This window comes from Corvus cornix, chromosome 4 (assembly GCF_000738735.6).
Source record: "Corvus cornix cornix isolate S_Up_H32 chromosome 4, ASM73873v5, whole genome shotgun sequence".
In the NCBI taxonomy this organism is placed as follows: Eukaryota; Metazoa; Chordata; class Aves; order Passeriformes; family Corvidae; genus Corvus; species Corvus cornix.
Genome location: NC_046334.1, coordinates 6,496,506 through 6,510,050, shown reverse-complemented (window position 1 = coordinate 6,510,050; position 13,545 = coordinate 6,496,506). Strand labels below are relative to the sequence as shown.

General features: G+C 44.9%; 1 protein-coding gene across 2 annotated transcripts in view; it reads right to left on the bottom strand.

Annotated features, from left to right (window-relative positions):
- The window catches only part of JADE1 (jade family PHD finger 1), a 42,803-nt gene extending 40,985 nt beyond the window's left edge, over nt 1-1,818 (bottom strand). Inside the window, exon 1 of one of the 2 annotated variants that reach the window (XM_039550316.1) lies at nt 1,798-1,818. The gene's annotated coding sequence lies outside the window, so the exon portion shown is untranslated. Of the gene's footprint in view, nt 1-482; nt 763-1,797 lie in introns of those variants that run through there. The other variant, XM_039550314.1, reaches the window with a different exon arrangement.
- Nucleotides 1,819-13,545: the final 11,727 nt, after the last annotated feature.

Here is a 13,545-nt window from a genome sequence, read left to right as displayed (position 1 = left end):
TCCCCGCCCGCCCCCGCGGCCGCACTGCCATGGAGGGGGTGGACGGGACGGCGGATCGAGCGGCAGCTCGGAGACGAGCTCATTTTCTGTGTCTTGTGTCTGTCTCTCCTCCCACTCCCAGACAGTTCTGGAAACTGTGTTATCACCTCTTGTCACAGGAAACCAACCAGCAGGCGGTGCAAACAAACAAACACCCTTTGCCTCCACCCTTCCCAAAATCATCCTATCGGGGACGAACGGGCGGGCGCGAACGGGAAGGGAAAAGCAAATAAAAAAAAATAAAAAAAACACCCCCACAAATAAAACCAAAACAACAAAACATTCCGCCCCCCTTCCCCCTCCCCCCCCCAGAAGAAAAAAAAAAAAAAAACCAAACGCCACCAAAATTCTCCTCGAAGCAGGCGGACTACGCGAGCCCAGGGCCGGGCAGGGTGGCTTTGTCTAACTGGAACAAGTGGAATGATGGCTGGAGCCGCACTCACCTCCCCGGGAAGAGCGGCCCGTTACACAGAAATGCCGCAGCCCCGCTCCGTCCCGCTCGCCAGGCACCGGGGCAAGAGCCAGATCACGGAGCTACCCCGACCGCCGCCCGCGCAAGTTGGGGCGGGCGCTCCCCGCTGTCCCCCTGTGATGTTACGTTCGCGCCCCAACACCGCCGGCCGCCTCTCCGCTCCCTCGCCCACAAACTCCGGCCCGGCCACGCGGATTCGCCCCTCGGCCTGCGCCGGGCACGGGCCGAGCGGCGGGAGGGGGCCGGGCCCCCCCGCGTCCTGCCCAAGTTCGCTCCGCGCCCCCCGCCCCGCTCCCGCTTCGCCTCCCGCAGCCGGGGCGGGGGTCGGGCGCGGCGGGGTCGCCGTGCACCTGCCGGCCGCAGCCCCGATGCCGCCCCGCGCCCCGGCGGGGCCGGGCAGCGCCGCACACATTTCCCCGCCTTTTCCCACTCTCAGACACGTGCACTTCGGGGCTCGGGCAAGTTGTTCTCCAGCGGGAGACACCGCGCTCCCGCCAGAGGCGACAGGGCCACCTCTGACAGCCCGGCGCTCCCCGCCTCCAGCGGAGCACCCACCGGCGCCCATCAAGCAGGCGGCTGACCGGCTGCGGCTCTCCCGCTCCGAAAGGCAACTTCTGTTTAATTTCACCGATGAGCAGGTTTTATGCTTTCCAAGCATTTTTTTTTTTCCCCACGAGCCAAATCCAAGTGCGACTGGGGGTTGTGGGGGGGAAACAAAGCTGCTCCTGCACACGAAACACCTCCTCTCCCACGCACACTGCTCCTCGCCCGCGGCGAGAGGCGACGGGTCTCGTGGGCATCTGGGTAACACTGTGACACACAGTGGCCATGACTCTCCCCCACCCCCTTCCTACACATCAGTAGCCGAGCAGGACTTGCGCTCTGCCATTGCCATCTGGCTACCAAGTTGCTCCAACGCTTCCTACTTTCCGCGGCGGGCGATACCCGGCGCTGCCCCCGCGGCGCAGCCTGCAGCGACGCCTGGGGCGCAGGGCCGGCGGCACGGCAATGCGCGGCACGGAATGGCACGGAACACCGGCAGCTCACTTGGCCGCTGCACCTGGGGAGCTGCGCGGTGCCCACTCGCCCGCAGCGGAACAAAAAGGGAGCCGCCGCCGCTGCCGACACCGGCCGGTCGCGCCGGGCGGCAGCGCAGCCTCCCCTGCCGCCTCCGCCCGCCCCAGCCCCGCACAAGTTGCTGGTGGGATAGCGGAGCCGCAACTCGGCCGCCTCCCCTCGCCCCCGTACCGAGCGGCGCGGCTCTTGGCGCCATGTTAATGACGTACTATCTTATTTCCACTAGGCAGCGACCTTCGGCACGAAACTGCTCTCCCGCCGCCTCCGGAGCGACAAAAAAACCCCATCAAATATGGCTGTGCTGGCGGCTCCGCGGCTGGCGCTGCGGCGGGCACGGTTACCTGCTGGCGGCGGCGCGGCGGCGGCGAGGGCGGGCGGCGCGGCCGGGCTCCCCCTGCGCGGAGGGCTCGGGGCCGCCGCATGAGTTCGACGCGGCGCCGGGCAGCGGGCACGGAGAGCGGCTCGCTGCGCCACACACACTCTCTCTCACACACACAGATTCCCTCTGACTGACGTTTGTACTTGTTATGGAGGAAGGACTCCGTGAATCAAACTCGTTTCTGGGTCACTGCTGCCACAGGGGGGAGCTGCTTTAATCCCCTGCCAAAACTGGAAGGCGAGGGAAGGGGGGAGAAATAATAATAATAATGCAGCGCCGGGGTGGGGAGGCGGCGGCGCGGCCCCGGGGGAGCCGCCGTTAACTCTTGGCGGGCCTGGCCGCACCGCGCGGGGCTCCCGCCGCCCCCCGCCGCCGGAGCCCGGGGGAGCGCGGCCGCCCGGCTCCCGCCGCCTCCCGCTTGTGTTCGAGCGGGCTGGAAAATGCAGATGGGAGGCAACGCTGTGCGGCTGGCAGCTGGGAAATGATACGTGTCTGCACCCGCATCCCGCCCGCGGCACTGCTGGCCTTACCCTGCAACCATTAACGCTTCTCTCCAAAAGATTTAAGCCGATTTCGCAAGCAGGAATTCTAGCGCTGCACTGGCTCCCTGTGCAGAACGCATGAGTCACTATTTGTCAGGCTGAGAAACTGAGGTACCAAGAGTTAAACGCTGTGGCCACATGCGTAGCGCATAATTGCCGGGGCAAGAATAAAACTGCACGCTCCCTATTCTCAGCCCCCAGCGTTATCCCTCTGGCTCGTTAACTTTGATACTTCTCAAAGACTAGAAAGAGCCAACACAATCTGCGGCTCAGTTCACATCTTTCTAGCAGGAGTGGAAATTATCTTAAATTGGCACCAAATGACATACTAAACTTCCCATTACCTAAAAAGCGTGTTTGAATGCAGATTTCCTTATTTTTCCACATAAATCGCTTTACCTCACGCCATACACCTGTGCTCCCTGAGTGAAAAACTCCCCCTTCTGAGCAGAATTCCTGAGCAGATATAGTCTGAGGTAATAAACACCACAGAGAAAATTCAACATAAGCTCAGACACAGAATTAAGGCGATCTGTGCAAAGTAATCCCCATAGTATGCAAATACAAATTAATGCAGCCTCCACAGCAATATTAGTCTGCCAAAGAATCACACCTTAGTTCAGCACAGGAATTGGGTCGTTACTCATCCGTGCAAACCGAGTAATTTATTCTGCCGTCTCACCCACCCACCTACCCAATAATGAAACAGTACTGACATTGAATCTGCACATCCTAAAAAGTTGTACTTTACTACAAAACATCCTTCCCCCCCCCCCCCCCCCCCCCCGAGATATTTTTTCACTGTGAAAATCAGACAGTTGTGGTTTTATTCATGGAACACCCTGAAGAACCTTCATATTTTAGAGCCTAAGACTTTGATTCCCTTGTTTTCTACTTCATGAAAATACAAAAATGCATGTATTCCCTACATTCTCCTGCACTTGCCTTGCCATCCAGACCTGTAAAGATACCTGTTGGCATAGCTTTCTGTACATCAGCCTAATTAGGAACATCCATGGTCATCCATGCAACACACCCCACCGTAGTACCTGATAATTATAATAAACTTACTGCCACACCCTCATCGCCTTACCGCTGAACTTCCAGGGGTGTTAATTTTCAATACTGGCTAGAGACTTAGTTGTTCTGTATTTTCTAAACAGCATATGCCTGCTGCTGGGCTATGGTATAAACCTCAGAACAGAGTAGGTCAGAGTTTTTCCCCTCAGTGGTTTGCAGGCCCCTCAGGAGCTCAGGGACTACTTCTCATGAGTTCATAAAAAGTAATCAAGATGAGAAAAGCTACTGTCAATTGGCATTTATTATAGAAGTATGCAGTTCTACTGGATTAATATGATGGCTTTTCTTCTAAATAATTTTAAATAATATTGTCCATTGTAAAAGACTGAAGAATTACAAGAAATGCTATTTGTTCCACTTTCCTGAATTCTTTCCAAGAAGTTCAGAACAAGCTTCTGAGAAGAGCTTAAATGTGAATGGGCTCTAATTTCTCAAGAGGAATGACAGAAACTTTCCTGTCTCAAGCTCCTTGGATTTGAGGCAGTATTTTTGTTTTTTGGTACTTAGTTTTCCTTTGCATATGCAGCCAAGTTTATATTACACCTTGTATTTTAGGAAGTGTTTCTCTTGGAAGCCATGTGAGGCCATACATTTAAGATAACATGAATGTTTTCATGGTAACATGAATGATGGGCTGTGTTTCAAAAAAATAGCGACTATCTGGATTACTGTAGAAAACTCCCCAAATGTGAGTCCTGTGTGCTCTACAAGCAGCTAGCCTAGTCTTTACAGGAAGGTAACACAACTGGAACAAAGATGCTATTTTGTCTCTGAGTACAGTGTATCCACAGAGACTCCTCTGGAATAATACACTTCTATGTTTAAAAAGGAAATATTAAAAAATCAAAGGACTAGTAGTTAGAAAAATAACTTTGGGAATGATTGGGAAACAAAAGGGAAAGGTTACTTCCTGTACTGCTTCAGCACTACAGGTATGAAGTTGAATACCAGTATAGCTGTGGTCAAACAAGAGAGAGTAGTCTTCTGCTATCTGCACTGGCTAAACGTCAGGGTGATGAGGAAAATTCTGCTGTAAGTGGAGTCAGTAGAAGTTTTGACATCAGCCCTTGTCTCTAATAAATATTTACCCTCTCAGCAAAGGAGGTACTTTGTTATAATAAATAATGTCTTAAGGCTTTGTGCCTCTCTCACTTATCTTTCTATCAGTGTTATCACTCATTCCAGGAACACTCAGAGGATATGTATCAGGCTTAAGAGTTAGGCTTTGTGCTAACACACAGAACTTCTGGTCCCTTCTCCAAGTTGTTTCATCAGATATAATCACTCATACATTACATTTTATTTCAATTTTTGTAATTGATTCATTTTTTAATGTCTCCCTCTTGGCTTGATTATTTTTTTAGCAGATGCACAAATTCAAGGATAGAATATGTGGCTTTTCAGCACTCTTTTCCACCCTTTTGTGGAAATCTGTTGCTGCAGCAGTGGCTATTAAAATCCATCCATCCATCCATCTGTCCATCCATCCATCCATCCTTCCATCCTTCCTTCCCTTCCTTCCTTCCCTTCCTCCCATTCCTTTTTTTCCTAATTTGGTAATACTCCTTTTACAGTTGGAATCTTCCACTAATTCTTGCAGTCCCCACACATGAAGGTGGAGCTAACAAAGTTGAGTTTCTCCTCACTGTTAAATTTGGCCCAAGAGTATCACTTAAAACTCTAAATTGTTCTTTTGCTCTTTGGGCTCCAGCTTTCAGGAACTTCCATTTTCTCATTTTTTTTATTTTGAAGATTACAAACTTGAGGAGAAGAGTAGCACAGATCCAAATCAGCACTGTCAGCAGTAGATTGTACTTAAAGAGTAGGTTTTTCCAAAGATCTTTCATATCTCCTGTGAGAGGTATTTTGTAGAGCAGAGCCATAAGACAGACACACATTTGGGCCAATTCCTGTTGAGGTCCATTTTGTCTCTGTCTGATCTACTCACAAGAGCAAGGGAAAAAAAAAGATTTTGACTCATGCATATGTAAATCTGTACCACTTACAAGCTGCATAAGTGCAATATTTTTAACTCCTGCAGAAATAAAACATACTCAACATGGCTCATCTATGGGCCATGGAGGAACATAGCTGTCAGTTTTATCCAACCCAAATACATCATTTATGGCAACATGGCACCTGGCTGCCTCACAGAATTATGCACAAAGCCCCCCACTAATTGGTGCTCTGGCTTTTTCAACCTTCTCATTATCTACAACTACCAAAATTTGTTTGTCTGGATTAGGCAGGTCAAAAAGGCTAAGGTCAGGTAGTGAATTATTTCCTTTGACTCTGAAGCTGAGGTTTACAGCTACCAGGATTGCTTGTGAGAGTGATTCGTTTATTCATAGGCCATACACCAAAGATGTGATTTCTCCCGTGCTCACAACCCTCATTCTTCTGGTTTATAGTTCCTTTGGCTTATTGAAATGTAGTTGTGAGAGATCACTAACTGGGTGTATGGGCCAGTACCCCAGTAAGGAGAAGCTGTGCCAGTGAAGGATGAGGATGGGAAGGGATGAAAATGAATCCTCAGAGCTGAACTTTATATTTAGCAGGCTTTCAGACGGGGCTTGCAGCAGACAGACCAGTGTACTCTTTTTAATGACAAAACTTGAGAAGTAGAGATTATAATACTAATTTTATCTGTGGGTCGGCAGGGGCATACAAAGGTTATATCACTCACACAAGTCACATGTTAAGTCAGCATTAAAACCAAGAATAGAAACCTAAAGTAACGCCTCTCAGTCCAAGGTTTCTAATGATTAAACCATGTCCTCTCCTTTGGCCTGCTCCACAGTGCATAACACAGTACAAAGTATACCTCCATGGCATTTTGCACATAGATACCTTAAAATGTTTTTGCAAGTCAGACACAATCATTGCATGGATATGCAACTGCTGACACTGTGCATTCATCTGAAAAGGAAGCAGGGACAGGTATGCCCAGTAGGTAAAATTAACTACATTCAAAAATCTAGAAGCATAGCTACTGAAATCAGTGTTTCCAAATTACTGTAATTGAAAAGTGGAAGCTGACAGGAAACCAGTAGAACAAGAAACTCAATGGAACAACTGGAAGCAGACGGTTACCTTGCAGGTCTGCAAGTTAAGCTGGATAAAGATGATGCATCACCTTTAAGGGAAATAACACAACTTTGTACATGATGAGAGAAGTAATTAGCGGCCGAGGTAATGCCCTAAGGATTATGAAAACCTCAGGCAAGTGAGAGTTTAGCAGCAACAGATCAAATCTCAGCTGAAGTATCTACACGTGCCTATCTGGCAGCTCATCAAGCAACATTACAACAGCTAATCTAAATGAACTTCAATATTAAATTGTGTTTGTGCAGGCAGAAATCACGTAGTGAAAGAAAGGTGCTGTGACAAGACTTGTGGAAGAGTTCAAAAGAATCTGATTACAGATTTGCTGATTGCAGAGTGCAACCTGATAACTGGTTGCTAGAAGTGGAGTAGTGGTACCAATTTTTCAGGGGAGTACAAAAAAAATCAATTTTTTTTTTTCCAGTAACAACTTAGTGCCAAAATGACTTTAAAAAATTTGCAACTCTGGATCTTTAGGAGTCAGAAAAAGATTGACTCAAAAAAGAAAGATCAGCTGTTCAAATTGCTCTGAGCAGTTTCTGATAACATGTCTACAAAGAGCAGAAATCTTGGAAGTAACCTCCCATGTGGTCCTTTTGGGTTCCGTTTGGTACTTGATGGAATCGCCACAGAGTTGTTTCTATTTGTGGGACAACTTCTTCCAAATGGAATAACTCACAGTTCATTGAATTTAAAGCTGTCTGCAGGCCATGAAACTGACGCCTGCCACAAGGGCCAAGAAATCCTACACCTCCACGGCAAAAAGCAAACCTAGGACAATTAGCCATAAGTTACAATGCATAGGAGATATTCTGATTGTCCTCAAGAGGTATAAATAAGCCCCTCTCCTCAGTTTCCATGCTTGAAATCCCTCTTAGGGGATGTGGCAGTCGTGATTTCAACAAAGAGGAAATTTTCTCCTTATATAGTCAGAGGTCCACTGATTTCAGATGCAGTTGTCCTGAAACCTACTTCAAATATTAGTAATTTAGCTCAGTAGTACACAAAGGTAAAGGGTATAAAGAAGCCATCTCTACTAAATATAAAGCAAATCCTAGTCAAATAGACAGCTGTTGTTTATTTTAGCTATTTTACTTTACCAATTATATGTTCCAGAAATTAAGTTATTCAGTGTTTGACGAGTAGGAAAAATTATTGAGAAAACTAAACTAAATATCTTTGTCTTGCGGCAATATTGATTGCTGGGCTTTTCTACAAGTTCCACTGTATAAATAAGCACAAAAACCGGTTTGGGATGTTTTGATCAGCATAGATGTTACAAAAGCTACCTCATGGACTTACATTTCACTACTGTTTATGTTCGGACGTTCAACAGTATCAAACAGGACTCAGAAGAAGAGGCTTGGAATATTCAGCACAAAAGATTGTTTACAGAGTAGGGGAAAGCTGAGCCCTTATCTAACCCCCTCCATCTCTCACTCCCCCAGAAAGGTGGGGAGCTATTGGGATAAAGAGAGCAGCTTATGCCATATATCCATGGGCCACACAACCTTGCAGAAACTGGCCCGAGCTGTGTCATTAACACATACCCAAACCAACACCGTTCTCACTGTTACACTTCCACTTTGCTAGGAGCTTGTCAGAAGTACAGACTGAGTAAAAAATCCCCCAACATAAGAAAAGCCTCAGTAACCTTATCAGGGAGAGAATTATTATCTCTTTTTCAAATTAAATATTGAGACATAATTGTAAAGAGATACAAATAAAAACTGCCCCTGGCAAAGCGAAGAGACTCGAATTCATGATTCAGCCCTAACACATTACAGCAGACTAATCCTTCAGTGCTGTTTGAAACATACACAATAGGAGAGGTCAGCTACCCCTAAAACTGCATTTGCACACTGAATGTGTCAAACCCCAAATTGCTTCAGACTCTACAAGAGCAGTGAGGGTTACAAGGAGGTGTCACAGGTTTTGAGCATGAGGATGTCCATAGGCAGAACCCCAAACAGCTGCACAGTAAATTTTCAGGGCTCAGGATGTAAACAGCCCTCGAGTCATTTCATAGCATTTATATCAGTAATTCTGAGGCTACTTTTTTTTTTTTTAATGGACAAAGGAGTTAAAATTTTTAATTGCTTATTTAGAAGTTACAGCATCTTTGCTCAAAGGCAGGACTGCCACAGTTATATTTAACTAACCACACAGGGAAGAATGAAGAAAAATTGGAAATCAGATCATTACTCTGGCTTCTGTGAACTTTGCTTTACTAAGCAAAAAAAAACAACAACAAAAAAAAATAGTCTCTGACCTTCCAGAACAACATTAAAAAAAAAAAGTCTGATCTGCTTATGTGGGCAGATTTTGGCACAGGGTAAACACCCATGTTTGCTCCTCAAATTGCACAAGTCAGAAAAGATTATCTCTGTCTTTCATCCAGGACATGCTTTTTGACCATTGCACATTTATGTCTCTGGCAGTCTGAGGCGGGTTACTTTCTTCACGTGGAAGAGTAAGAACTGGGGCAAAGTAAATGTGCCAACTGCCTGTAATCTGGTGTTCCTAAAGGAGCAACAAGCACATCCTATAGTGGGCACACAAATCCTTCCATGACTGCCAAAACCCAGTCCCAGCCTACTCAGCTTCTCAAGTGTTCAGCCAGCCATAGCAGCACCTCTGCCCTCAGCCAAAGCTGAAGGTGAGCCCACGGTGTCTCAGAGCTCTTCTGGGAAAGGGCCCGACTACTTAAGATAGAGTCTCAGGCCACAGCACACAGTTTACAGAAGTTCAGGAAAGCCTGAAAGAGCACCAGCCCCAGAGCAGCCAGTCCCATGCCAGAGTACAAAGTGTACTGGCACTCTGGTGTGGTGCTTTGGATCAATAACGTGTGTAGTAAAGCACATATTGACTGACAGGCTGGACAGGCCCACAGAGAGAACAAAGGGATTTTTCCTCTCCCAGCATGTTGACACTGGAGCCTAGAGCCTCGATTTGTCTCTACCTTTACATGTTTATCTTCTGCAAAAGCTCTTCCTGTGGGTTCTTTGGGGTGTCTCTGTTTTTAAAGAAATTAAGCATCCTTCATGACTTCTGTAATAAAATGTTGTAAGTATGGTGCACTCAGTAATACCCAACACAAGGTTCAGAGATCCTAGTTCACTTGTTGGCAGGAGTTTGAAGGCAGTGAAGGAAATCAGGGATAGCAAAAAGGTCCTCCACCTCAAACAAAGTAAAGAGAGCCCAAGATCACTGGTTGGGTGAGCCCTGGCAGTTCAGGTGAAGGGAATGAGTAAGTATTGAAAATACTGGCCCAATGAGGGAGCCTCATTTACCAGCTAAGGTGGTTGTCCTTCAGAATGCAATTAACCTCACCTGGTTAAATGTTTTAAATCCTTTTAAAGTTGCCAAAGATCCACTAATATCCCCAATTCTATGTTTTTTTCCATGAAAAAATATCAGTCCAGAAAATCAAGCTACAACCTACACACAAAATCCTTTGCTGCTCCAGACACACATGCTTGCTTTGTTTTCACATGTATCTCAAAGCCTGGAAGTCCCCACGCCCAGCTAAGGAAAGAAGACACCGATATTTGTCTTGCTTAATAACTCCTTCCACGTACTTACAGTTTGTAAGCAACGAGTGAAACCAAAAGCACAAGTTGAAAGTCTCTTTTCCTTGTGAATGGGTGTTTATGCCACAACTTTTGTGGAGCTAGGCTTTTCCCCAAGCCTATGTTTTATAATTACAGAGAATTCTGTATAGCCATTGCCATTCAGACTGTATGATATTTCTTAATAAACTGATGTATCACACACAACACATCGTGCCCTGACTGAAAACCACCATCTCAACCTGAACACCACCATCTCAACCTGAACATCCAGGGAGGAATTAGTTGAAAAAGGGTTTAAAAGCTGCATGCCATTTCCAACATAAGCACCAAATGAAGTCCTACTTAACAAGGTGTTTGCTTATCCTAACCTTGTTCACACTTCACAGCAAAAAAATAGACACTTTCAACCCTGTGAAAAATACCACTTTTGCTACACATACTACATACATAAGACACCAGCTAAAGTATCTTAACTTTTTTGTAGTTTAAACTCTATTAATAATTTCAGTGTGTTCATCTTAACAATTCCCTAGTGAGAAATCATTTTCTTTCACATACATGAAAATCTCTTGTATATTTAGGCCACAGCTTGCAAAAATAAACAAATAATCCATTTTCTAAGAGATTTGGCAGGTGGAACAAGTTAAAACAAGGGAGAGAGACAGTCAAGACTCCAGGCTCCTAATGGCTCATCCAGCAGAGTCCCATCTCATTGCCATCCTGATTGGACTCGATGATCTTAAAGGTCTTTTCCAACCCTACTGATTCTATGATTAAGTTCCTAAGTTCGTTACGCTGCTTGACAGTGCCAAAAAACCACATGAATTTCCTCAAGGAAAAAAAACCACCTTTGCAACCAACTGAAGTCGCAAATTGTTTTTTTCTTTGCACTAAGGTTACGTCACTTATCTCTTGGGTACAGATGACATTCATCACCATGTGCCTGGACTCCAGCTGAATTATCACTTTCTCTTAAATAGTCTGAGGGAAGAAAAACAACAGGAATGCTGTACAGGAAATTAGGAAGGCTTGGTCTTGAGCTTGATTTTGAAAATTCTTTCAGTTGAGCCTCCAAATTTTTTTCCTGCAGCTTTTCATGTACAAAAGATTTATCATTTGTGCAGGCAGACTCAGGAGCTGCATGTGTAGCTGCCCAGCTGCACACAATGTGGGCACAGCACCTGCCGCACTAAAGCTCTCTGCGGACAAGTAGACACGTTCCAGCTATTCAGTCCAAGCATTTTGTGTGGTTGCCATCCTTTAGGAGACTTTTTTCTGCCTTTATGGAAAATACTTCTTTTAGTGGACAAGGTCCTGCCCACCTGGATTCAGGTCCTATTCATGATCAGAAATTCACAGCCAAATTCACAGCAGGTAGTACCAAAAGCATTCTAAGATTTCTACAGCAAAATGTAATGACTTCATTTTAATAGGTAAACATGATGAGCTCCACAAATGACTGCTGAGGCATTAGACATCATTAGTCCCACAGAGAAAGCACTATCGTCCTGCAGTATCAAACTGTTTATCGCTAATTTACAGAGGCTGAATCCACAAATACATTCCTATGATTTTGCAGCTGCCTAATTAATTACATATATTAAGCAAATTAAACTGAAGGATGCAGCAAGTACTCCCAGGGCAACCAATGGCTGTGTCACCAGCAATTTGCTGCTTTTGCATTCAGAAGCACTCACAATTTTCTTTTAGTGGCAAAGAGGATCATGAAAGGATGAAAGCAGGGATCTCACTAGTACAGCAGAAATCAAAAGAGACTTCTATTGCATTGAAACTAGTGAAATAGCTCCTAGAGAAGTACTTTATAAACATGTGCAGGAATGAACACAGGTTCAGTCCTTGAACCATGTTGTGCCTGTTGTGTGCACATGCATATTTTGTGTCATACAGACAACAGAAGCAATGAGTGAAATATCACCACAGTCATTTATTTAAAATGCACACCCATTTTTGTTAATTTTAAAAAATACTGATTTTTCATGGTAAGGAAAATCATCTTCCAAAAATAATTTCTGATACTTGTGGAGCTCTATTTATATTTTTGAAAAAAATATTACTGGCATTCTTTTTACCTGTACCACAAGAGCACAGGACATTTGAGGAGCACAGGACATGTCTTCTATCTTCATATACAGGAAAAAAAACAAACATACCAACCCAAAATGTATCGAAATCAGAAGGGAACATACACGGGCAATTCCACAGCTATTTGGTGGTAAATGATAAACCACAGTGTGTCCCTTAGTGGGTGTGCAGAACGTGTGATCCAGAGTTTGGAATGTCCTCATTTCCTAATATTTTTTTTCCCTTTTTTTTAATCTATGGCAGAACTGCTGACTGCCTCATTTCATAGGGAGAAGCAAACTTACTCTTTGATGTTTTAAGTGCCAGACTTAGGAATGACTAATTCTTCTGTTCTAGTATTACAGTAGCAGTTCTGAAAGACAAAAAGACATAATTTTTTTTTAACCCCAATTTTGGGGCATAATTTTTAGAATCTTCTTGGAGTACTCTGTGAAATCTTAAATATGCCCCGTGATAGAAGATCAAAGCCCTTCTACGCTTCTTGATACCAGCATTTGTACTTTGAATTAAAGGTCAAATAAATCAAACAACTTAAATCCTACACAACTAAAAGAACTCTTTCACTCCATAACCTCCAGACCCTTATAGCTGTTTTATTTCAAGGTCCAAATCTATGCCATAATTACAGTAAACCCTTCTTGAACGAACAGAAAGTCCTCTGATAAACAGCAAAGGCAGTTAACTAAAGAATTCCATTGATACGAACCACAGCAATAACATTTTCAGGAGAAAACTCCTTGTAAGATATACCAAGCTCCAACCGTCTAAGAAAACAATCTGCAATTTGATTTCTTGCTTCAAAGCAGAAGCTGGCTATAAAGTTTTTCTGGAAAGTGCACGAGCTTCTGACGAGCCATCCCTTCCTGTGAGCAGATAATTAAAGCATAACAGTATTTCAACAATATATTCATAATCTACATAGTCAAAATAAATGTAGCACTTCTCAAAATACCTTTTCACCAGAAATCACAGGCTGGATCTGTCTGCCAGAACACAGCCTGTATGTTATGCTGCCTCAAAGGTTACTCTGCTTCAATCAATACAAAGTTTCCCCTTCAAAATTCTTCTATTAATTGAGGAGAACCTGTCTTGAGCCTTTTTCTTCCATTTTAATATTTATTTCCTCTTCTCCTGATCCTCATGGATATCCTTTATTTTGTTTCCATTCCTGGC